The sequence below is a fragment of the Choloepus didactylus genome, chromosome 2 (assembly GCF_015220235.1).
Source record: "Choloepus didactylus isolate mChoDid1 chromosome 2, mChoDid1.pri, whole genome shotgun sequence".
Classification (NCBI taxonomy): Eukaryota; Metazoa; Chordata; class Mammalia; order Pilosa; family Megalonychidae; genus Choloepus; species Choloepus didactylus.
In genome coordinates, this window is record NC_051308.1 from 84,798,233 (window position 1) to 84,821,517 (window position 23,285).

General features: G+C 43.7%; 1 long non-coding RNA gene across 1 annotated transcript; it reads left to right on the forward strand.

The window, feature by feature from the left end:
* The first annotated feature begins 11,950 nt into the window (after positions 1 to 11,950).
* LOC119516523 lies at positions 11,951 to 18,549 on the forward strand. Its single transcript, XR_005213303.1, has 3 exons — positions 11,951 to 12,004; positions 13,899 to 14,013; positions 18,265 to 18,549. It is a non-coding gene; the product is annotated as an uncharacterized LOC119516523 (long non-coding RNA).
* The last annotated feature ends 4,736 nt before the right edge of the window (positions 18,550 to 23,285 follow it).

Sequence of the window (23,285 nt, forward strand, 5' to 3'; positions counted from 1 at the left end):
AACAACCTAATCAAAAGGTCCTACCCACAATAAGTCTGCACCCCTAGGATTGGATTAAAAAAACATGGCTTTTCTGGAGTAGATTCAACCCAGCACAATTGTTAAACACCTAGGAAGGTAAAAATAGTATTTGGTAAAATCACTGAAATCCTAGGAAGGTGTAAAAATTGGCACCCCAGAAAGGTATTGAATTTAGGATAAGAAACAAAGTGAAATCCACAGTATTAGTACTTTTTTTTTTTTCTTCATTTTTATTGAGATTGTTCAGATACCATACAATTATCCAAAGATCCAAAGTGTACAATCACTTGCCCCTGGGTACCCTCATACAGCTGTGCATCCATCACACTTAATTTTTTTTTAACCTTTCAAAGAACATTTTTATTACTATGCCATTGAGTTACATTTTTATTACTTCAAATACTTCAGTTTTCTCATATAGAGTAAAAAGTACGTCTGCCTAGCTATGAGAACAAATAAAGACCAAATACAGAGTTTGCACGTATTTGTACAGTCTTCAGTTCTTAACTGACATGTGGAACCCTTCAGGATTGAATGCAAAGAAGCCTTGCACTGGGATGCGGGGCCCACACTTGAGAGCTGTAGTGCCTGCAATAATCTTCCCTCACTCCTATCATCCAGATCACTATTTAAGCATGATTATTTTAAAAAGGATATATTTTTAAATACAAAGAACTACAGGTTAAGTTCTACATTACTTCAATAAATATTGATCAATTAGCTATTATGGACTATATGCTATGCTAATCACTAGTAATAAGATAGGAAGCAAGATAGACAAGAGTCCCACCCCAGTTAGCTGGGGAAGAGAGACAATTATCCAAAATATTAACTTAAAGGATGGTGCTATGAGAGAGGATATCTTTTGGGGATCATGGCGGAGGGATGGGGAGTTAATCAAATGGATCCAAGGAGAATATATACTTGAAGAGCAAATAAAAAGTCACTTTTGCCCTGCAAAAAATAGTGGCACGTGGCATTAGCCATTATATATATTTGTAACAATTGTTCCTGACTCTTGAATGCATCATCACACTTAATTTTTGTTCAATTTTTAGAAACTTTTCATTACTCCAGACAAGAAATAAAGTGAAAGATGAAAAAAGAAAAAAAGAAAAGGAAACTCTAATCCTCCCCTATCCCTAACCAACCCCCCTCAATTGTTGACTCGTAGTATTGATATAGTACATTTGTTACTGTTTATGAAAAAATGTTGAAATACTACTAACTGTAGTATATAGTTTGCAATAGGTATATAGTTCTTCCCTATATGCCCCTCTATTATTAACTTCTAGTTGTATTGTCATACATTTGTTCTGGTTCATGGAAGCGATTTCTAGTATTTGTACAGTTGATCATGGACATTGCCCATCATAGGATTCAGTTTTATACATTCCCATCTTTTGACCTCCAACTTTCCTTCTGGTGACATATATGACTCTGAGCTTCCCTTTCCACCTCATTCACGCACCATTCGGAGCTGTTAGTTATTCTCACATCTTGCTACCAACAACCCTGTTCATTTCCAAACATTTAAGTTCATCCTAATTGAACATTCTGCTCATACTAAGCAACCACTCCCCATTCTTAAGCCTCGTCCTATATCTTGGTACCTTATATTTCATGTCTATGAGTTTACATATTATAATTAATTCCTATCAGTGAGACTCTGACATAATTGTCCTTATGTGTCTGGCTTATTTCACTCAGTATATTGCCCTTGAGGTTTTGTCATCAACCCATTTTTTTTTAAATATGGTTTTGTTCACTCACCATACATTCCATCCCAAGTAAATAATCGATGGTTCTCCGCATGGTCATACATTTATGTGTTCACCACCTTCACCACTATCTATATAAGGGCATCTACATTTCTTCCACAAGGCAGGAGGGAGAGTCAAGGTAGAGAGGCAAAAGAAAGAGGAAAAAAAAAATGACAGCTAGGAAGCAGCAAAAGGAAAAATAACCTTAAATCAAAGTAGAATAAAGAATCAGACAATACCACCAATGTCAAGTGTCTAACATGCCTCCCCTATCCCCCCTCTTATCTGCATTCACCTTGGTATATCACCTTTGTTACATTAAAGGAAGCATAATACAATGATTCTATTAGTTACAGTCTCTAGTTTATGCTGATTGCATCCCTCCCCCAATGCCTCCCCATTTTTAACACCTTGCAAGGTTGACATTTGCTTGTTCTCCCTTGTAAAAGAACATATTTGTACATTTTATCACAATTGTTGAATACTCTAGATTTCACCAAGTTACACAGTCCCAGTCTTTATCTTTCCTCCTTTCTTGTGGTGTCTCACATGCTCCCCACCTTCCTCTCTCAACCGTATTCATGGTTACCTTTGTTCAGTGTACTTACATTGTTGTGCTACCATCTCCCAAAATTGTGTTCCAAACCACGCACTCCTGTTTTCTATCACCCTGTAGTGCTCCCTTTAGTATTTCCTGTAGGGCAGGTGTCTTGTTCACAAAGTCTCTCATTGTCTGTTTGTCAGAAAATATTTTGAGCTCTCCCTCATATTTGAAGGACAGCTTTGCTGGATATAGGATTCTTGGTTGGCGGTTTTTCTCTTTCAGTATCTTAAATGTATCACACCACTTCCTTCTTGCCTCCATGGTTTCTGCCGAGAGATCCGCACATAGTCTTATTAAGCTTCCTTTGTATGTAATGGATCGTTTTTCTCTTGCTGCTTTCAGGATTCTCTCTTTGACTTTGACATTTGATAATCTGATTATTAAGTGTCTTGGGGTAGGCCTATTCAGATCTCTTCTGTTTGGAGTATGCTGCGCTTCTTGGATCTGTAATTTTATGTCTTTCATAAGAGATGGGAAATTTTCATTAATTATTTCCTCTATTGTTGCTTCTGCCCTCTTTCCCTTCTCTTCTCCTTCTTGGACACCAATGATATGTACATTATTGTACTTTGTTTCATCCCTGAGTTCCCAGAGACGTTGCTCATATTTTTTCATTCTTTTCTCCATCTGCTCCTTTGCGTGTAGGCTTTCAGGTGTTTTGTTCTCCAGTTCCTGAGTGTTTTCTTCTGCCTCTTTAGATCTGCTGTTGTATGTTTCCATTGTGTCTTTCATCTCTTGTGTTGTGCCTTTCATTTCCATGGATTCTACTAGTTGTTTTTTTGAACTTTTGATTTCTGCCATATATATGCCCAGTGTTTTCTTTACAGCCTCTATCTCTTTTGCAATATCTTCTCTAAACTTTCTGATTTGATTTAGCATTAGTTGTTTAAATTCCTGTATCTCAGTTGAAGTGTACGTTTGCTCCTTTGACTGGGCCATAACTTTGTTTTTCTTAGTGTAGGTTGTAATTTTCTGTTGTCTAGGCATGGTTTTCTTGGTTATCCAAATCAGGTTTTCCCAGACCAGAACAAGCTCAGGTCCCAGAGGGAAGAAATATTCAGTATCTGGTTTCCCTGAGGGTGTGTCTTAGAAAATTGCTCCACCCTGTGATGCCTCAGGTCACTGTGCTTTTCTGCCCAGCAGGTGATTCCTGTTAGCCTATAATTCTTGATTGGTGTGAGGAGGTATGGCCGTGTTCCCCCAGGCTCTGGGGTCTGGTTCTGAATGGAAAGGGCCCCACCCCTTTCCTCCTAGAGAAGACAGATCCCCCAGGTGGAGGTCATTAGCATTTCAGTGGTCTCACTCTCTGCTTGTGCTGTCTCCACCCTTCTCTGCTTCACAGCTCTGGAAACTGAAAATGACTGGGGCTTTCTCCACTGAGCTGAAAAAGAAACAGATAGTCCCCTTCAGACCGAGTCCAAGGCGACCCTCCGGCTCTCCAAGGTCAGTCGTCACCCAAAGCCTCTGTCTGCTTTTTGGGGCTGTGTACTTGTAGTGAGCAGTTCACACTCGCTACTTAAAAACCCAGTTGGATCCCAGCTGAGCTATATTCGCTTGCTGGGAGAGAGCTTCTCTCTGGCACCACGAGGCTTTGCAGCTCGGGCCATGGGGAGGGGGTCTCACGACTTGGATCTGCAGGTTTTACTTACAGATTTTATGCTGTGTTCTCGGGCATTCCTCCCAATTCAGGTTGGTGTATGATGAGTGGATGGTCTCGTTTGTCCCCCTGCAGTTATTCTGGATTATTTACTAGTTGTTTCTGGGTTTTGTAGTTGTTCCAGGGGGACTACTTAGCTTCCACTCCTCTCTATGCCGCCATCTTGCCCCGCCTCCTAGTATTAGTACTTTTATAACAGGTTTTAGTGTAGGAGTATTAAACAGCTTTGGAATTGTGGTATTTTATTAGTTTTGCATATTTAATATGTTTAGAGTATTTAAGAGGATCTGCTATATTAAATTTGTGAATTTAATTAAATGTTTGGAGGTGTTTAAGTTTGCAATCAATGTTAAATGTTTGGGGAAATCCAAATTGCTAAATTCATTTTGATTTATTAGCTATGTAAGTAGTGTGTGAATATTTAGAGGAATTTTGATAGTTTAGGGCATGGCGAATGTTAAGAATTCATAAGATTAATAAATGGGCAGTAAGCGAGGTGTAAACAGTATTTAGGATTCCTTTCCATGCCCAGCGGTCCTTCAGATGTGCAATAACCATCGGTGGCCTTGAATGTGCACCAGGCAATGCAGGACTGGGTGGGGGTGGGGGCTGGCTAGAGAGGTCCAAATTGTTCTCTTTGATAGAAGTATTTGGGTGGGGGGCAGGTGTCAACAGGAGGGGGTGTCAGTAAAGACTGGAGAAAGAGGGGGCCAAAGCAATATGGCAGGAGACCAGAACCCGGGATGGCAGAAATGAGTAAGGAAAAAATTTAAAATGGGGCAGTGTAATGTTTCACTGGATGTAATCAGCATTGCTGCGATGTGAACCCCCTCCATTCCTACAAGTCTACCGCACTGTTCATGCCTCATGTGCATGGTTTTTTGCAGAACTCCAGGAAAAGTGACTGAGCTCTGTGTTTAGGTCCCTGAGGGGTAGACAGGAGGAACAGTCTCAGGCTGGAAAAGGAAGTAAGACCGAGAGACGAGAGACGTGTAGGGGCAGCCTGAAGTCACTTCCTCCGTGCGGCTGCTGAGGACGGCATAGGAATCCTGAGGGTGCTGGGTAGGGGTTATATGTGGCATAGGACACAGTAGTGTGTTGGAGCTTGTAAACCTATTGTTAAAATTTCTGGAATTTTTGTGAGCCAGTTATTAGACCGTTGGTAGATTGAAATCTGCCCTGGTGGGAAATATCTGCACTGCAGAAATCAGTACAAACCAGACCCAGACTCCATCCTACCTGTAGCTGGGTTGTTAAACACTTACCAGCTCAGCACAGCATATGCATGTCTGAGGCCTTTGCTCATCTGGCTGCTGTCCTCATATCCCGTCACTTCTTGCTTCTCACACACCAGAAATGCCAAAGGATTCAGAATTTCTTGAACACAATTTCTCTGATTCTGGGCTTCTGCAAATGCTGCCCCCCTTTCCCTGGCTCTTTTCAGTTTCTCAAGATTCAACTCAAATGTTGTCCCGCTGAGGAAGACTCCGTTCCAGGGCTGCTGGCAGCCTGTACAGAACTCTGAGCACCTTAGGAAAAGGCATCTTTGACCCTGTGGGACCTTCCCTTTGTTGCTTTCTTCCCATCCGCTCCCCTACAGTCCAAAACCCTTGAGACGGGGCCTGTGGACTCTCTCATTTCTGAGACAGAAGAGGCTGGCGTGGGGTCTGGCCCTCTAAGCTTCTGCAGCACGGATCTCTCTCTGTAAGATTTGTGCTTCAAGGACATTCAAGGTGAGAGCTGGTGGTGCTGATGCCTTCTTTGAAATTAGAGGGAAAACTACAGAGCGTTTCTGAATGAGGCAAGGTGAAGGACAGCAAGAGAGGGGTCTGCTGACAACAGGCAATGAAAGACAAGCCGCCCTTATGGGCTTTGCTGAGGCTTTGTGCCCCGTGACTGCAGTTCTGCCTGCGTCCAGCTGGGCCAGGGAAGGAGGAAACAACTCTGCAGCGTGAGCTGGTTGGAGGCTTTGGGGATGGCTCCCAGCCGCCAGGGTACCAGGCCAAGGCCGCGGCCGCCCTGCTGCCTCTGCCGCTGCTCCCAGCCAGAGCCACTCCCCGACCGCGCTGACATGTCAACAGGACTGGAAATGGTGACTTGAATGAAAAAAGTAAACTGCAAGGAAAAGTTTTGGGGCTTCAGAGAGAAGAGCTGCTCCCAGGGCTTTTACAAGGTTCTCTCTTCTCCAAAGATGAGACTGTCTTAGGGTGTTTAAAACAGGCTCCTGCCCTCGGCTCTATCAATTCTTGTTGGGAGTAGGGTGGTAGAAGAGGAACCGAGAAGCAGGGGGAGAAGCCAGCTGACCAGGTGTCGAGAACCTGCATGACATAGAGGTGGCCGCGGCAGGGGTCTGCCTCCCTCTCTCCAGGGGAGACCCCAGTCTCTGAGGACAGGCAGCCATAAACGGGAACAGCAGCCGAGCAGTGACGGCGGGTAGCAGCAAATGTTTCCTGGCACTCTGCTCCTTACTCACTCAAAGCAGCACCCCCATCATAAGCCATGTTTGATTTAAATTCTATGTTGCTTAAAAATTCTTATTGACAATGATTATTATTTAAAATTTTATAATTAACAAATATGTGAAATTTGCCACTGTAACCATTTTTAAATGTACAAGTCAGTGGCATTAATTGCATTCACAATGTACTACCATCACCACCATCCATTACCAAAACTTCTTCATGATGATTATTTTTTAAATACCCAAGTCGGTCTTCCTGATTGTGATAGACATTGCCTGCTTGTCCCCATCACCGGCAGGAGAAGGCTATGGAAAGAGGTGGCAGAATGGGGACTGTTTTGGTTTCCTGAAGCTGCTGGAATGCAAAAAAACAGAAATGGACTGGCTTTTAACAATGAGGATTTAATAGCTTACATTTTACAATTCTAAGGCCATGAAAATGTCCAACTCGAGGCATCAACAGGACAATACCTGGATTCTAAAGACAGGCTGCTGGCATCCAGGATGCCTCTGTCACAGGGGAAAGCACATGGCTGGCGTCTGCTGGTCCTTCTTTCTTGGGTTTCATTGTTTTCAGGTTCTGGCTTCCGTAGCTCCCCCTCTCAGCTTCTCTGGTGCTCTTCTCTGTGAGCTTCTCTTAATTTCATCTCTTAGTTTCTGTATGTGTTTTAATCTCTTATAAAGGACTCCTGTAAGTGGATTAAGACCCACCTTGAACTGGGTGGGTCACATCTCAATTGAAATAACCTAATCAAAAAGGTCCTACCTACAACAGGTCTGCACCCAAAGGAATGAATTAAAAGAACATGGCCTTTTCTGGGGTACATAACAGCTTCAAACCACTGCAGGGACCGAGACAGCTAAGCCGCCCACACTCCAGACATCCAGGGGATGAGTCAAGGAGAAGTCCCTGCCAGGTGTTTGTCCCAACCCTTGGTCTTCTGAGTGGGATTTGTACGTCAGCTGCCTTACCTCTCTGGGTTTAGATTTTCCTCCAAGTGACCAAGATTTCCATTCCTGGAAAGCTGAACTCCCACTTTTCCTGAACCCTTGGTGCCCAAGCAAGGCTGCCATTGCAGATATCACCACTACTTTCCTGGGAACTGCTCCAGGGTGGTTAATTCGTTGCTCCCAAGAACCACCTCTGAGCCAGGTGTCCCTGCCAGGAGAGACCTGAAATGTGAAATTCCTTTGCAGGTTTGCTCTGAGGGTTGAAAGCTAGGAAATGGTTTTACAGGATCATGTCCTGCTTTTCACTATTCTTGTCAATTTGGCCTGAGAAAGTCAAGCATCACAGTTTTCTTGGATCATCTTTCCCCCTCTCCTTATGACTAAACTAGGTGCTAAAACAGGCCATGGTTCTGCCACTTTATCTAAATAAACTGTGATCCAAAGGCAAAAAATGACATTTGCCTGACAACTGTGCACACAGTGTCATCTGGGTGGTAAATGCTCCACTAGGTATAGTTTACAACTCTGCAGGAGCTCCTGGGTATTTCCTGTGGACCAGGTATTGTGACAAACCTTACAGGCATCACCTCATTTAATCATCTTTTATCAGTTGCTGTGAGGAAGGGAAATACTATTATTATCATCATTTTACAGGTAAGAAAACAGAGGCACAGAAGATTATGTAGCTGACTGCACACCTCACAAGTGGTGGAGCTGGTATTTTGAACTCAAACCTTTCAGACTTGGGGGTGCAACACTGCCTTTCTGTGACTTGTAAATTCAGTCTGATTCTAAGTTCAAAGTCTAACTTGGAATATTCTTTGGATAATTTAGACAATAGACCTTACACTCTCAGTCCCTTTTTGAGAAAGTAGGGAAATACCATCCCTGGAAAAGTTTCTATCAACACATTTTTGAAGGTTAAATTTAATGTAAAGCTTACTGGCTACTGACAGATGCCAAACTTCTTTTGCCTTTTTCTCTATTTTCCCACCTCCACATGGTACCTGGTAAATACTATGCTGCCCATCTGAGATCAATGTTCTTGTAGGTCAAAACCACTAAAATATCAGCAATTCCATGTGATTCAGCTGAATATCAGACATTGCAACTTGAAAATAACTTCACTATCTTTGCTACTCTGTCACCCATCTGGCTCACACTATCCTTCTTGTCTGAATTTTACCCTTACTTCAAGGATCAGCTTAAATAATGCTCCCTCCTCCAAGAATCCTTTCCTGAATTTCTGCCTGGAAATAATCCTTCTTAAGCTCCCACAGCACTTCATCTGCATCTCTGTCACATCTTCCTGGCTATGTTTGTATGTGTGTGCATGCTCTAATTCCTTTTTTTGCCTGATGAAGGAGCCATATCTAATTTATCCCTATCTGAGCAGCTCTTGGCAAAATATCTGGCACAAGGCAGGGGTCTGTTAAATGTTTATCAAGCTCACCTGTGTGGCTTCCTGCTTCTTGTAGGATCAGTGTCTGTCCCAGGGCTTCACGCTAGAGTTTGTAGGAGAATCTGAGCAGGTGGTGGGGAGGCAATGCCCCCCCCCCCCAAGCTGATCTGCAGGGAAGCCCCCACACTCTCCTGGGAAAGGGGGTGGTGAGGATGCACCTCTTACCCTGCTCAAGTGGAGAGGAGCCTGGGAACCCTCTGCTGGGTCGGACAGAAAGCAAGGATCAGGCGAGGCTGTCTCCAGGTGTCCAGAGACAAGGGCCTTCTTAATATTATTCAGCTGCTGAGAAACAATCCCCCCTCGGGCTTGATTGGCAGATCCCTGAGCGACAATTTCAGTCACCGCCTGTGTACGATCTTAGGACGTGGTCTTCTGGCAACCAGTCCGGAAGGCAGGTGGCTTTGCACTTTCCCCCTTCTGGAAGGAGTCCCTGGCAACGCTTACCCCCCAGGCCTGATTAACGTGGAAGCAGGATTAGTGAGCTCATGTTTCCTCCAGAGGTGAAATTCACACACACCGAATGTGCTTTCTCTCTAGAAGGGGCTGACTACAGAAGACTACATAGTTTGAGTAACTCATCTTAAACCAAAGAGCTGTGGTTCCACGTTGTATCTCCTGCTTGTGTTTTCCCCTTTTGAAAGCATGACTGGAAAATGGGGGAAAGCAGGATTTTGAACGGCTGACGGTCTCCGTTTTCTTGTGGGCAACAGCCCGGCGCAGACTGAACCCAGCTGGGGAGATGGGGCCGAGGGAGCGTCAGGCAGAGCCTCGGGTTCCGGGTCTTGCCAGCAGCAGCGGGGTGGTCTCGGGCAGCCCGCCCGCCCTCACCTCCACCGCCTGCCGAGGAGGAGGGGTTCACTCCCCGTCTCCCAACCTTGCCGGAGGCTAAAATGAAAATGCAGATGGCTCAGGTGATTGGTTTGCACACACTTTCAGTGCACAAAGTCCAACTCCCAACAAACATACAAGTTCTTCGAAAAATCATACAGAGCTTATAGTTGTAAGTCTCGATCCCTTCACTTACTTCGTTTACTGCCTGCCTGGTAACTGGTGGGCAGTGTGAGTGGTGCTGGGGCGTAAAGATCAAAGGCCCTAATCCTCAAGGAAATCAAACTGTAGTAGGGGAGACGGACAGTTACCCACAGAATGATAAATAAATGCGCCCAGGGGAACATGAAAGAGATTGGGTGGTGAGCAGACCCGACAGTGAAGACGTCTCGGGGAGGAGGCACCCGCCGGAATCCTGAGTGGCAGGAGTTAACCGGCTGAAACCGGTTAGGGCCGGGAAGGAGGGGCAAGCCCAGGGGCGGGGGAGGAGCAGCCGAGAGCTGAGAGCAAACGGCAGGTTTGGGGCTCCCCACGTGGCCACACAGGCGCAGGGGGCGGGGTGGTGAGAACAGAGGCTCAGGAGGCGAGCAGGCTGGATCAAGGAGGATCCTGTAGGCCATGTGAGCAGCTTGGATCATGCCCGGGAATAAGAGGGAGCCACTCACGGTCGATTCGAAGCACGGGAGCTGCGGGAGCAGGTTTGAGGTGTAGGGTGCAGAAGTCCCGGTGAGCCGGGCCAGCCCGGGCCGCAGCCTCCTGGTTGGGAGCAGCTCCATGGATCCTGCAAGATAATGGAGCCCCAAACTAAGGTAGCAGTGAGAGGGGACGCTGTAATGGGCAGAAATAGAGAAGTTTTGGTGGGATTAAGGAAGCTGAATGTAGAGACTTAATAAGTAATTGGATGTTCCCAGCAAGAGAAGGAAGGTGGCCAGGGCATGTGGGCAGCTGGCGAGGACCCAGTGCCATTTTCAGAACTGGGGATGCCCGAGGTAAGGAAAGGAGATGAGGGGATATGTTTGGGTATCCTGAAGTTTTTTCCTTTTAACTGGAACATAGCTTTTCCATTTTATACCAATAATTTGTTTCATTGTAATTTGCTTTGCTGCAAAATAAAAAAATAAAAAAAATCAGGACACACAAAAATATATACATGAATAAAAATTCCTCTTCATTCTGTTAGAGACAGTCAATTAACATGTTGGTGAATAGTCTTCCAAATCTTTTCTCTATGCATATATATATAAGTACAGTTAGGAATCACGTATACTACAGTTTTTAAAACTTCTGAGGCCCCAGCCACATCCCAGACCGACACAGCCAGCATTGCTGGGGGTTGGGGCAGTGCTCCTGGAAAAGTCTAATGTGCAGCCAGGACTACCAAGCAAAGCCCTGGAGACATAGGAGAAAGAAGAGGCAGGCAGCCTCTGCGTTGGTTCCAGGCTGTTCTTGAAGGCTCCAGAAAGAATCCAAAATAGATGTAATAACAAAAGTTGGTGACCATAAGGCATTTTAATTTTAAGACTCCTACCCAATGGAATCAGATTAAATCATGATTCAAAGAACTGCGAAAAAGATAGTATTTTTAAATATTCTGCTCCAAGCCCATAGACGCTTTGCACCTGCTAAGGGACAGTGAGGAGCCGCCTAGGAGGTTGAATAAATTCATTAAAGCCTCAGGGCATAGGCTTTCTAGGTGGTCACTGGTACAGAGGACAGGACGTTGCCAGTCACTTAGCAAGGTTAGCTGCAGGTACAACTGGGAAAAGGGACTACTGGCTCTCAGAATTAGCATTCATCTTCTCAGGGAAAGAAAAGAAGGTGAAGAGGGAAACTACTGCCTCCAATTCACTTTAGTCCTCTGAGTCCAAGAATTGTAAACATGCATAGGCTGCCAAATCTCACTCTAAATATATTCCAATGATCTCATGTTTTCATATGCACTGCAGTAAAAAGAGGTATTTTTATTCATCTTGGATGACAGCATTTTGAGCTTTTATGGGAGTGTTGTAGAAGCTTTAGTTTAACCCAAAGCTGGAGTCAGTATTTCATCTATTTTAAGTCACCACAACAGGCACATTAAACAACCTGAATGACAATTATCTCTCTTCTGACAAGTTGGACTCTCAAATGTATTACTGAATATCAGCAGCAAACCCTCTCTTCCCCCTACCTCCACCCTGCAGGAAAAAAATCTCCAATCAAAAATCCTCTGAGGAGGGCCAAGAGAGGCTTTGGAGGGCGCAGCAAATATTTCGAGGTGATTAACATTTCAGTTTTGGCCTCCTCATCCGCATGGGCTTCATCTGTCATTCGTTTTCTCTTTGGCCAAAGAGACCACGTTCAATGTCTGGAAGGAGAAGCTGGAAATTTTTCTGAGAGCCCTTTTAGGCAAAGCCCAGGGAGAGGGCAAACAAAGCTTTCACTCCTTTTATGGTCATATCCCATGATGTGTGTGTGAGAGAGAGAGTGAGAGCGAGAGAGCGAGAGACACCTCATCTCTAGTTTGCTGTCCTCTGTGGAGCCTGCAGGTTCCTCCAGAGTCAGAGTCCATCCGAAAACCGGGGACCCTCTCACTGGCCCCGTCGCGCACATCCCACCCTCTGCCCCTCTTCCCACCTCTGGAGCTTGCTCTGGAGTCTTCGCCCCAGCCCTGTCTGTGCATAAATCAAGCAGCAGGGTAGCTCGGAAATATGACGAATACCTTGGCCGGCTCCTTCTTGAAAAGACAAGGAGAAGAGGGATTCTAAAGTAACCAGGCCTTGGCTAGAAACGCAGCCAGAATTGAGTGTTCCTGGAGCTGGCCCCAGCTGCTCAGACAGGAGCTGCCAGGGGAGTCTTCCCTGGGGGCAGCCCCAGCTCTCTGCACTCCGGAGGAGGAGAAAGCTTTGGTGTCTGTCAAGAACATTATTCAAAAATTCTTGGACACTTCTAAGCTCTTGCTGTGAGTGTGGAGATGGAGTTTGGGGGAAGCTTTGCCTCAGCTGGGACCGCCCCTGGTAACAGCCTTACATTTGAATGTGGCTGTTTTCACAGGGAGTGCTCCCAGAGGTGGTGTGTGGATGTTTGTGTCTGCGTGCATGTGCAGGTGTGTGTGTGTTGCCTGTGTGTGTGTGCAGTGGGGGAAGAATCTACCGGCCCCTCCTGAGGACCCAGTTTCAAGTATGTCTCCAGCCCTCAGGTTTGCGGGCCTGCGCAGTGCTGGCGTTGTGTCACCATTTCTCTGTTTCTGACTTTAATCAGCTCCCTACGTCCCTGGCCCCCTTGGTTCATTTTTTTTTCAGTGGGTTAGACCTTGCTGGAACAACCCTAGAAGGGCCTTCCTTGCCCTCCCCTACAAGGGAGTGTCCAGGAGGTGAGGCGGGGTGGGAGTGGGGGGGCCCTCAGGGTCATCATCCCGACCCCCTGCCCCATTGCTTGCCACAGGTCCTTCTGCAGGTGGCTCCTGAGGGGCCACAGTTGTGAATGCACATTGGACACAGCTCAGGCTTCAGGGAGCTTCAGTTCAGAGATTCTTTTTGTTTTGTTTTGTTCTTGAGAGCCATGAAGAGATTATTCCAACTGCCACAGATGAGGGATTCTAAGAGTTACTTGCATCCAGCAGGGAGCCCACCCAGAGCTCCTTTTGGGAAGAATCTTGGTAGGGACCAGGCCTCAGATGCAACAGGGTCTGAGCACATGTGTAGCCTCCCTAAAAATGTTAATTATGTTAAAATATTCACTCCTTTCTCCAAAACCTCTTCAAAAATTAAAAGTGTTAGCAATTTTTTTTTAAGGGAGGAAGCACTGTAGGGCCCTTTCGTGCAAGAAGACAGACCTCTGTTGCTGCCCCTCTCCTCTGCTCCCCCAAAGCCCCCTTCTGACTGCAGTGCCAGTCCTCCAAGCTGGCTGGTAGAACAATCAGGTCAAGTCAGGCTTCTGTCCAGGGGTTTCCTGTCACCAAAGCCACACTAATACAAATCCAGTTTTCATTAGGAGAAAACAAAGCTTGCAAGTGACATCAACTGAAAAATGTTCTTTGAGAGCAAGTTATTTCCATTTAATGCTAAGCACATGACAGCTGGTGACTTTTAATGAAAAGTAAGATTTGCTGGGCGGAATTACTACCAAACCACTTGAGAATTTGTGTTTTTAATTTTCCTTTTTGGAGAAAGGCAGTGCTTCAGTGTCCAGCAGAGCACATGAGGAATGGAGAGGTCAGCTCTTGTCTCTAATCATGGCCTTAAAAGACCCTGGACAGTCTTCGCAAAATCACGTCCCAATATTTAGGTATGGTAATTTCCTTTACTCTTTATACCGTGTGCTCATTTAACAAGCTGGTTAGAAAACAAACCACTCTGTTCTACAGTTCGTTTGGGCTCCAAACCCAAACAGCTGTATTTGCATTGAAAACTCTCTGTCTTTTCCCCACTGTGTGGAAAATATCTGGTTCCACAGAACCCAGTGGACTTTCAAGTAGGAGAGAAGATGCTCTATTGTCATGAACTCTAGAGGATGAACCATCCACATGCTTCAGCTGCAGCAGAGTGAGACCAACCTCTCCGTGCAGTCTGATTCAGGCCAACAGGAATTCGGTTCCTCTCTTTCTTCCAGAATCTTGTAGCACTTCAGAATCTATAACATATTTTCTGTGTGGGCTATCGCGAGTACCTCCAGAATTTGAGGACAAGGTCAGAAGGTGCCAGGTTTTGAAGGGGAAAGCTAATAGACTCCTCACAATATAATTGAGATTATCCATCTGCGGATGCAACTTATCCTACGGGAGGTTTTGCAAATGCATTGCTGAGGATTTTATGGTTTGCTTCATCAAGATTAGATAGACCAAAGTTTATTGGAAGATTAAATTATATAAAGTAATTACATAAAGCAAGTTGTAATAAGCCATGTTATTTGAAGAGAATTAAAGTGGTAGGCATGAAAGATCCTGCATAGAGCTTAGAAAAAAGAAAGCTGGAGAGAAAGAACTTAGTTTTTCTTCAGGAGTGTCAAGGTTGCGGCAGGGAAGGCATTCTAGACTCTACCACAATCTAAGCCACTGTACTCCTCAACACCTTTTCTCTGATTCCCGCTTAATAACAATTTTCTTTTAAATGCTCATTCAATTTCTCTGGTATGTAGTAGAAAGGGGAGCCCTAAAAAGTAATTGGAACTGTATGGCCCTCATGGTAAATTAGTTCAACTGGCATTCTGGTTTTTCACATCAGTCTACTGTGAGTTAGGTTGGCAGGAGTCCATCCTTTGGGATCCAGTCAACCTTGTGATGACTGATTGCATGGAGTTTCTGAAACTTTAAAGTTAATGACCAGATGTTGGATCATGATTATATCAAGCACAAATTCCCTTTGAGGAGCTTTATGGGGCAGCCAGTCATCCTTGGAAAATTGTGACCAGACAATTCCATACCCACAACTGTCCTGGTTCCCACTTGCTGATAAATTACTTTGTATATCTTTTGTCTTGCTTATACAATGCCTTCCTTCCCACTTCCCCATCAGATTATAAGATTTTCTGCAGGAGGAACATTGTCTTTCCCCTTCATTTATTAAACGTATAATGTATAGTATCTTGACCACAGGGGCATTCAATAGATTGACTGGCTTTGTAAGTAAAGATACATGAAAAACAGCTGAGAAGTACAAATATAATAAATATAAGTAAATATTATAATTTTATATTAATATATACCTTATATTATATTAATATAAATAATATATAATTATATATTATATAAGATAAATATATTTATCTTCTTTGAAATCTAATTGTAAAAAGTGTAATTAAAACAGATGCTGAAATGTTCTGTTGTCTCATCAGCTTCTGTCTGAATTGACTCTCCCATCCTACTTCCTTTAGTAATAAGAAATTCCATTTACCATGACTTTCCATACTCTGTCCTATATCTTTTGTTTTCATTTAACCTGTATTCTACTTGTCAATAAACAATAAACTATCTGGGGCTGATCAGAGCTTGCAGTGTTTAAATTCCCCTCAGCTAGATAGTTATGGGTAATGATTATAGCCAATCGCCATGTATGGAACTACAAACCTCTCAAGCATCCTGTAACAAAAAAATTGCTGAACTTGCAGGTCACAGTAAATGCATTCCCAGGCTTACGGTGAGGCCTGACACACCAGCCTGGGAGAAGGAGCCTGCTGGAAAGAGGGGGCTTTGGCCAGATGTACAAGGGACAGAATTTTGGTTGCACCCCTGGCTAAATGTGTGAGTTTGGGTAAGGTCCCTTCAACCAATGCTCTGGTTTCTCATTTATAACAGAGTGGATAACAATTCCTACCTCATGGGACTGGTGTAAGGATGAAATATTATGATATGTATCAAGTGCATATGATACGTATTGGGCAAACATAGGGATGGGCAAATCCCTATGCCCAGGACAAATTCTCTTCTCCTCCTATGGCCAGGGCATAAGAGGATGTAATGACTGAATCTTGTATAAAGGGCTCATCCTGTATTTCCAGGACTTTCCCTCTTTGGATGGGCTCTGAAAGCATTCTGAATTCCCCTCCAGGGGCTGTTATAGCTTGACTCTGGGACATTACAGTATAAACACAAAGGGGAAAAAAAGTTTGTATTTACAATGTTACAAAAAAAAGGAACTATGAAATCATGCTTAACCATCAGCCTGGACACGATTTCCGATCTTTCTGTTAGAAAGTTGTCTGTGTCCAACTAGCTTACTGGGAGCCCTAGAGAGAGATTTAAACTTTAAACGTTAAACACTTCAAACTTGCTCGACTTCACTTTCAGCTGTTTGGCAGTACCTGATTTTTCACAGAAAAAGAGCAGAACAGCCCCTTTAAATAGCTGGCAAGTCCCTGTAAAGGATGTGCATGGCTGGGTAGGTATTAGTTCCAGCAGAATGTTCATATTACAGCCCCCATTTGTAGGGTGTTTACTGGTGCCGGGTGCTGTGCTTTGCATTTTCCATGTATTATCTCATTCAGCCTCACAATAACCTCAGGAAGTAGGAGCCACTTTATGCTCATTTCACAGAGGAGGAGACAGGCTTGGGAGGTTAAGTACATTTGACAAGAGGAGGTGAGTGAAACGGGCAGTTGAACATGGAGGGATCTTGAAGAGCTCCTTGCAAGAAGGGGTGCTGGGAGCAGGGTGAACACGCTTTCTCCAGAAAGGACAGCCCGCCATCAGCAAAGCCAGCCTCTCCCGCTGAGGGATGAGTTCATCATCATTACCAGCTGTGCAGCCCAGCAGAGCACAGTGTTCTCGGCCGTCTTCCTTCAAGATGCCTCCCACTATCTTTTCTTTCCTTTGCTCCCATTTTGGGACAGCTGCTCGTGCTCTCTCCCTTGGAGCATGATCACTTGGTCCTGCCTGGTCACCCAGCTTCCACCCTCAAACCCTTCATCCTGGCAGTTGAAGTCCTATGCAACTTGCCTCCAACCTACTCTCCCAACTTTATATGTCCTGCCACTTCTAACTGTGAACTCTTCCCAGCCTCAGCTGTGTACTTACAATTCTTGCTTTTAATGTTTCTCTTCTGGCTCTAAATCCTACCTACCCACAAAGCGCACCTCTTCTGTCCCCTTTTCTTGACCTCTCTAGGCCACAAAGCTTCTGCTTCTGAATATGTAGCACTTTCCTGGTATAGTAAGTCCACGTGGCATTACACAATTCAGGATCCTTTCTGCTGACTGCTCTGTGTGTCACATTTTGTATTGAGGTTGTGAAGCTCCGGGGACCAGAGGCAGCACAGCACAAAGCCCTTAGGGAGGCCCTGCCTCTGGCACAGACATTGAAAAAAATTACATTTACATGTTGACAGCACAGGAATTTCTTCCAGCTTGAAGCTGTTTTAGGAATAATTAAAACAGGAAGCCACGAGGTTGTGCTATCTTTAAGTCACATAATAAATCACAGTTACTTGCAGAGTTGTTGTGTTGCTAGCTATGGGCAGCAGAATTGCAAATTACTGTTCTGAAAGCCAGTGTTCCCAAGGGCACTGAGAACCAAGAACTGAGTTTGAATCCTGGCCTCACCCCTTGCTGGGTAGTGGTAGGCAAATTCCTTAAACTCCCTGAATTTTCCTGTTGTAATCTGGAAAGAATCATCCCTATCTGTTGGTTAAGGAATAAATGAGGGACTGTGAATAAGATTATAACCAAGTCATCCATGACTATATGATGGATCAAATTGGCTAAGTATTCATGAAATAAGTTGGGAACTTGGATTGGTGTCTGCAGGGACACAGTGGGAAGCTCAAGGCAGGACTAGTCACGGGGTGGGGCAGGGGATCAGCCTAGGGCAGGTGAGGGCTCCGGGCGCAGGGGACCGGGTGGTGGGGTGGTAGCTGTCACCAGATGGGGAAGTGGTCCTTCCAGCTGCTTCACCTCAGCCACCCCTCCTCTAGTCCTGCCTTTTGCCTTCCCACTATTTCATCTGTTGTTAGAGGGGGAAAATGCTCCTGGCTGTTGTGTAACAATCCCTTGGTGAGTAAATACATTGATGTCAGCAGTTAAAACATTATCTTTCCTATTTTTCAGAAGACAACACTGAGGTTCAGCAAGGTTTTAGAGGATCTGCCCGAGATCAACGAGGGCTTTCTCAGTCCCAGCCTCTCTCGGCTGTTCCCCGTCTGCTGGGGAAACTCGTTGCTGCCCCTCTGTAAGCTCTGTTTCCTCAGCAAAATCCGTATTTCTCAAGAGTTGTGGTGATGTCTTTCAGCCTATGTCCCAGCCGGTCTTATCTCTCGGTCTGGGGCTGCCTCTCATTCCCCAGTATCTGGCATGCAGCAAGAGTTCAACAAATACTGGCTTTTATTGGATATTACCAAGTACATACTTTCCAAGAATAAAAAAAAAAGTAGGACTTCTTTCTAGACTGACTTGCTAATCAACAAATGGATAATTAAGATGTTGCAAGGAAGTCATTGGCAAAGGCTCCAGGAGCTGCTTTTCCTGAACTTCTGCGAGGTGCAATGAGTTACATTTTTTTAATAGCAATTACATAGCTCAGGGTAGACGGAGGAACAACAAGTACAAAAGAGAACTTGATTTGAGCAAGACTTTTGACTTTGTTTGACAACTGTTTACTGGATACCATAGTAGCACGCCTTGCCGGAACATGGAGTGCACGAGAGATGCCTCGCTAGCCAGCAACAGAGAAGGAAAATATTTGAGAGTAAAAGCCTAATTATTTTAAGACACATCAAAACAAAAGCAAAGAGGGAAACAATCTGGCTTCAATAGTTTATGGTAGTATGCAGCATCTTTGAAGAAGCGGGTGCTGTTAAAAAACAGAAAATGGCTCCAAGTGAGCATGGGGTGGAATTTCCAGTTGACTCAAGATCCAGCAGGGGCCTGTGGCTGGCTGACCAAAGTAAAGGGACAAAAGGTTCCCTCTGGAGCAGAACTGCCGCTGACCCTGACCGTGGCTCTGGGGGTCTGGAAGGGAGGGTGGCCCAAGGCACCCCTGTGAGGGGCAGGGGAACTGCAGGGCCAGGCCTCCATGGCGTTCCCACTTCCCTCACTCTCTTTGGGGGATTTAATCTTTACAGCCAGTGACATTCCCATTTCCTCCCCTCTTTAATAAAAAAATACACAAAGAATAGATGTTTCCCTTATTTTGAGGTCATTAATCAATACCACCTGGTTGTACTTTTTAAAATTAATAGATTGGGGCACAAGTAGAAATCTTGCAAGAGATTGCTTCATTAAAGTATTTTGTGCAGCTACATCATTCCTTACCAGCACACATAAAAGTCTTATTAAAAGTAGCCTACCTTTTTTAAAATTTTTCTTCCCCTTTTTTCCCCTTCTCTTTTTCTCTACCCCTTCACTTTTTTCTCACCCTTCTTTTTCTCCTTTCTCTCCTCTTCTTCTTTTTCTCTTCTCTCATCCTCTTTTCTCTTTCATACCCCCATTTTCTCTCTTTCTCTTTAAAAAAAAAAAAGACTATCATTATACATGTGAAATATAGAAGAGAGGGTCTTCTAGAGTTGGATTAATTTAGCAGCACAAGGAAATCTTTAAGGATGGGCAGTCCTAGCCTCTCTCTGCCACTCCCCACCTGCTTCGTCAACTAGATCCCATGTTTCCTAAGAGCTGGGGCCATGTCTTCTCCTCATGTGCCCTCCCAGCACCCAACAGATATGATCATGCTCCCAGCAGGGCCTACGGTCCCATTTGCAGGGAATGAGACTGCATGTTCGTGACTTACGATGATGGACCATCCAACACTAACCTTTCTAATTTCTAACTTCCCGTGGTTCTCAAAGTGTGGGTCCGGATCAGTGTACCAGCATCACCTGGGACCTTCCTAGAAATGCATATTCTAGGCTGCACCCCAGATCTACTGAATCAGGAACCCTGGAGGTGGGGCCCACACTCTGTTTTAATAAGCCCTTTGGGTGATTCTGGTGCCCTCTAAGGTTTGAGAACCACAGACCTAATCTAAGATCTCTTCAGTGCTTAGAGACCAACAATCTATGTCATTGGTTCTCAACCTTGACCACACATTCAGATTACCTGAGGAGCTTGAAAAAATTATTAATCCCTGGGTCCTAGCCCCCACCCGGTCCCCTCAATTCCAATGTAATTGGCCTGGTGTGCAGCCTGGGCACAGGGATTTTTAAAAGTTCCTCCTGTGCTTCCAAATTACAGCCAAGGTGGGGAACTACTGATTTGAATAAATGTGAAGGGAGACAGTATATAAACAATTAAATAAAATCCAAAGTGAGACACACACACTGACAAAAATGGAAAAAGTCTAACATGAGAGATTAAACCCTAAACACAGAAATTAAGAATAAGGGAAGAGATTATTTGGGTTAGATACTATGAGAGATAATCCACTCCCATGATTTAAATTAGGTTGAAGAGTTCATTACCTCCTTCAGGAATAGGTGTATACAGATGATTTCTAAATTGCTGTAGATTAATGTTACTTGAAAGATTTTCTTTACTGCTTCAAAACCCAGAACTCACTGTGTTATGAAACATTTTCATCATTTACTAGTTTCCTTAATTGTCCCTTTCCCTTTTCTGTAAGCTCAGATAGAAGGAGTAGGTAAGATAAGTTTAAACTGTAACAGGGAGCCTCAAGTCACCAGTTGGGAGTATGATGTGTCTCTATGAAAGGCCCTTTAACAGGAGACCCTTCTGCCACCATTAAACTAAAAGAACAAATGGCACCCATGGACTATTTTAACCAGTGTGAAAACAGAATGTAAGTCTCTCCCTAAGGAAAAATATGAAACTAGAAATGAGTCTTCTATTAAGGGGAGAATCAGTCTTAATTTAAGTAAGGAGTCACACTAAATTTATTATCTTGATTTGGAATAAGAGACAGAGAACTTCATTAGCTTTATTTTTGCAAGTTAGGCTAGGATCAAACATCTTGATTTAAATTGCACCAGGCCGTACTCTGGACTTTTTCTTAGGTTCTGTCTATTCCAAAGACCAGGGGGATATGATCACACTCAAAAGTGTAGTCATTTTTCTTTTTCAAAATGTATGTGTGGTTGTTAAGATTTGTTAAAATATGATTTCAGTTGCATTGGAGTTGTAAAGCCTGGCTATAAGAGGACTTAATGGCTGGTAAAGGTTCATTAGTTATACCAACTGTTAAATTGCATTAAAATGTAAGAAGAACTGTGAATCTCCAGGTTTTTCTCCCATACCTAATGGAAACAGATCCTATTTTCACATTAAAACCTCAGAATAATTTCTCGCAATAAAAACAGCAGTTTGCTTGTCTTTCTTCTGCAATAGCTTAATCAAGTTGCTAATAGTTTCTGAACCTAAACTGGATGAAAGCTTGGCTTTGACAATTAGGCAAATGGCAAAGCAATTAAGGAACTGTTACTTGTAGTTGAGCTTGGGCTGTGGGCAAATCAGGCATATTAAAATTTTAGTGTGCACCAGGCACCATCCTCAGATTCTGATTCATTGGATCTGGCGTGGTGTTCAGAAGTCTGAGTTTTAAACATGCACCTGGGTGATTCTAACCCAGGTAGTTGTAATACTGGTCTTGAAATTGATGATAAGAGGGGGTTCTTTGGCTTTTCTTCTTGTTTTTCTCTACTTGCCAGTTTGTCTATTATGAATACACATGGCTTATTTATTTGGTTTAGAGATGCAGATACTCCTTGGTTCACTGTGACTATTATCATACGTAACTACAAAGATCTCTCCCTTGCTTTATTTAAAAATTTCTCCTTCATCTCCGATCCCACTCCCATTACTTGACTTCAAGAGTAGAATTGGCAGGCCACTGGTAGGTTATCCTCCAATAACACGAACTTACCATGTGCTAGCCCTGATCTCGGGCTGTAGACATATGAGCTAAGTTTAATGTCACAACAACTCTATGAGGTGGATCTGTCATTGTGAGTATTTTACAGATGAGGAAACTGAGAAAGGAAGTTAAGTCACCTGCTCAAGTTCATGCCATTAGTAAGTGACAGAGCTAGGATTTGAACCAGGTGGTTTGGGCTCCAGCGTTGTAATTCTTAACTCCTGTGCTCTATCATATGCGAAGTCCCTAAGACTGCCCAGATGTCCAGTAGCGTGGCCTCACCAGTTTATCTCCTCACTAGCATGCAAGAATATTCCAGTTTTCCCATACCCTCACCATGGCTGATATTATCTAGCTCTCTATTTTTCACCAATATGATAGATACAATGCGGCAGCTCTTTGATGATTTAGTTTGCATTCTCTACTAGTGAAGGTGAGCAACTTTTCATAAATTAACCACATGGGTTTCTGTCTATAAATTGCCTATTCATGTCCTTCAGCCAATTTTTCTATTGAATATATTTATTTGCAAAAATTCCTAGTATATTCTTTTTCATTTTTCATTACAGCAGTTGTAGATTTGCAGAAACATAATGCAGAACCCTTGTATATCATTAATATTAATCCATAAACTTCAAATATTTTCTCCCAATCTGTCCCCAGTCTATTAACATTGTCTATATTGTCATTGAACAGAAATTCTCAGTTTTTATCTTTATGGAAGGGCTTTGAATGACTTAAGGGATTTCCCATCCAAATTCACAGATATTTTTCTGTTTGTTTCATAGCTTTACCTTTAATAATTAGGTCTTTTAATTCACCTGGAGTTCACCTATATACATGGTGTGAGGTATGGATCCAACTTGACTTTTCTCCATGTAGAGAGACAATTTTCCCAATACCATCTATTTTTCAATGTTTTATTGATTTAATTGTAAGAAAATGTAACATTCTATCTATAAAAAGTAAAAAAATTCAAAAGCAACCTCAAAAACAATTTTTGCTGGATGCATATTGAATAGTTAATATAGTTGACAATTCTTACAAATCAAAACTCCACGGTAGTCGGAAGCATGAGCTTGCTGTCCTTTGGTCTCACAGTTAGAATGTGTGGAGGTTTTTGCACCCCAAACTGCATCCAGTGGGCAGGCCAGGGATGGTCTTCAAAGTAGTCATTTCCCTGATTATGTAACTAACTGCAGAACATTCATAATCTTTTGCCATTATGAAACTACATCCTCTGATTGTGTCTATTGAGCTGAGTTTC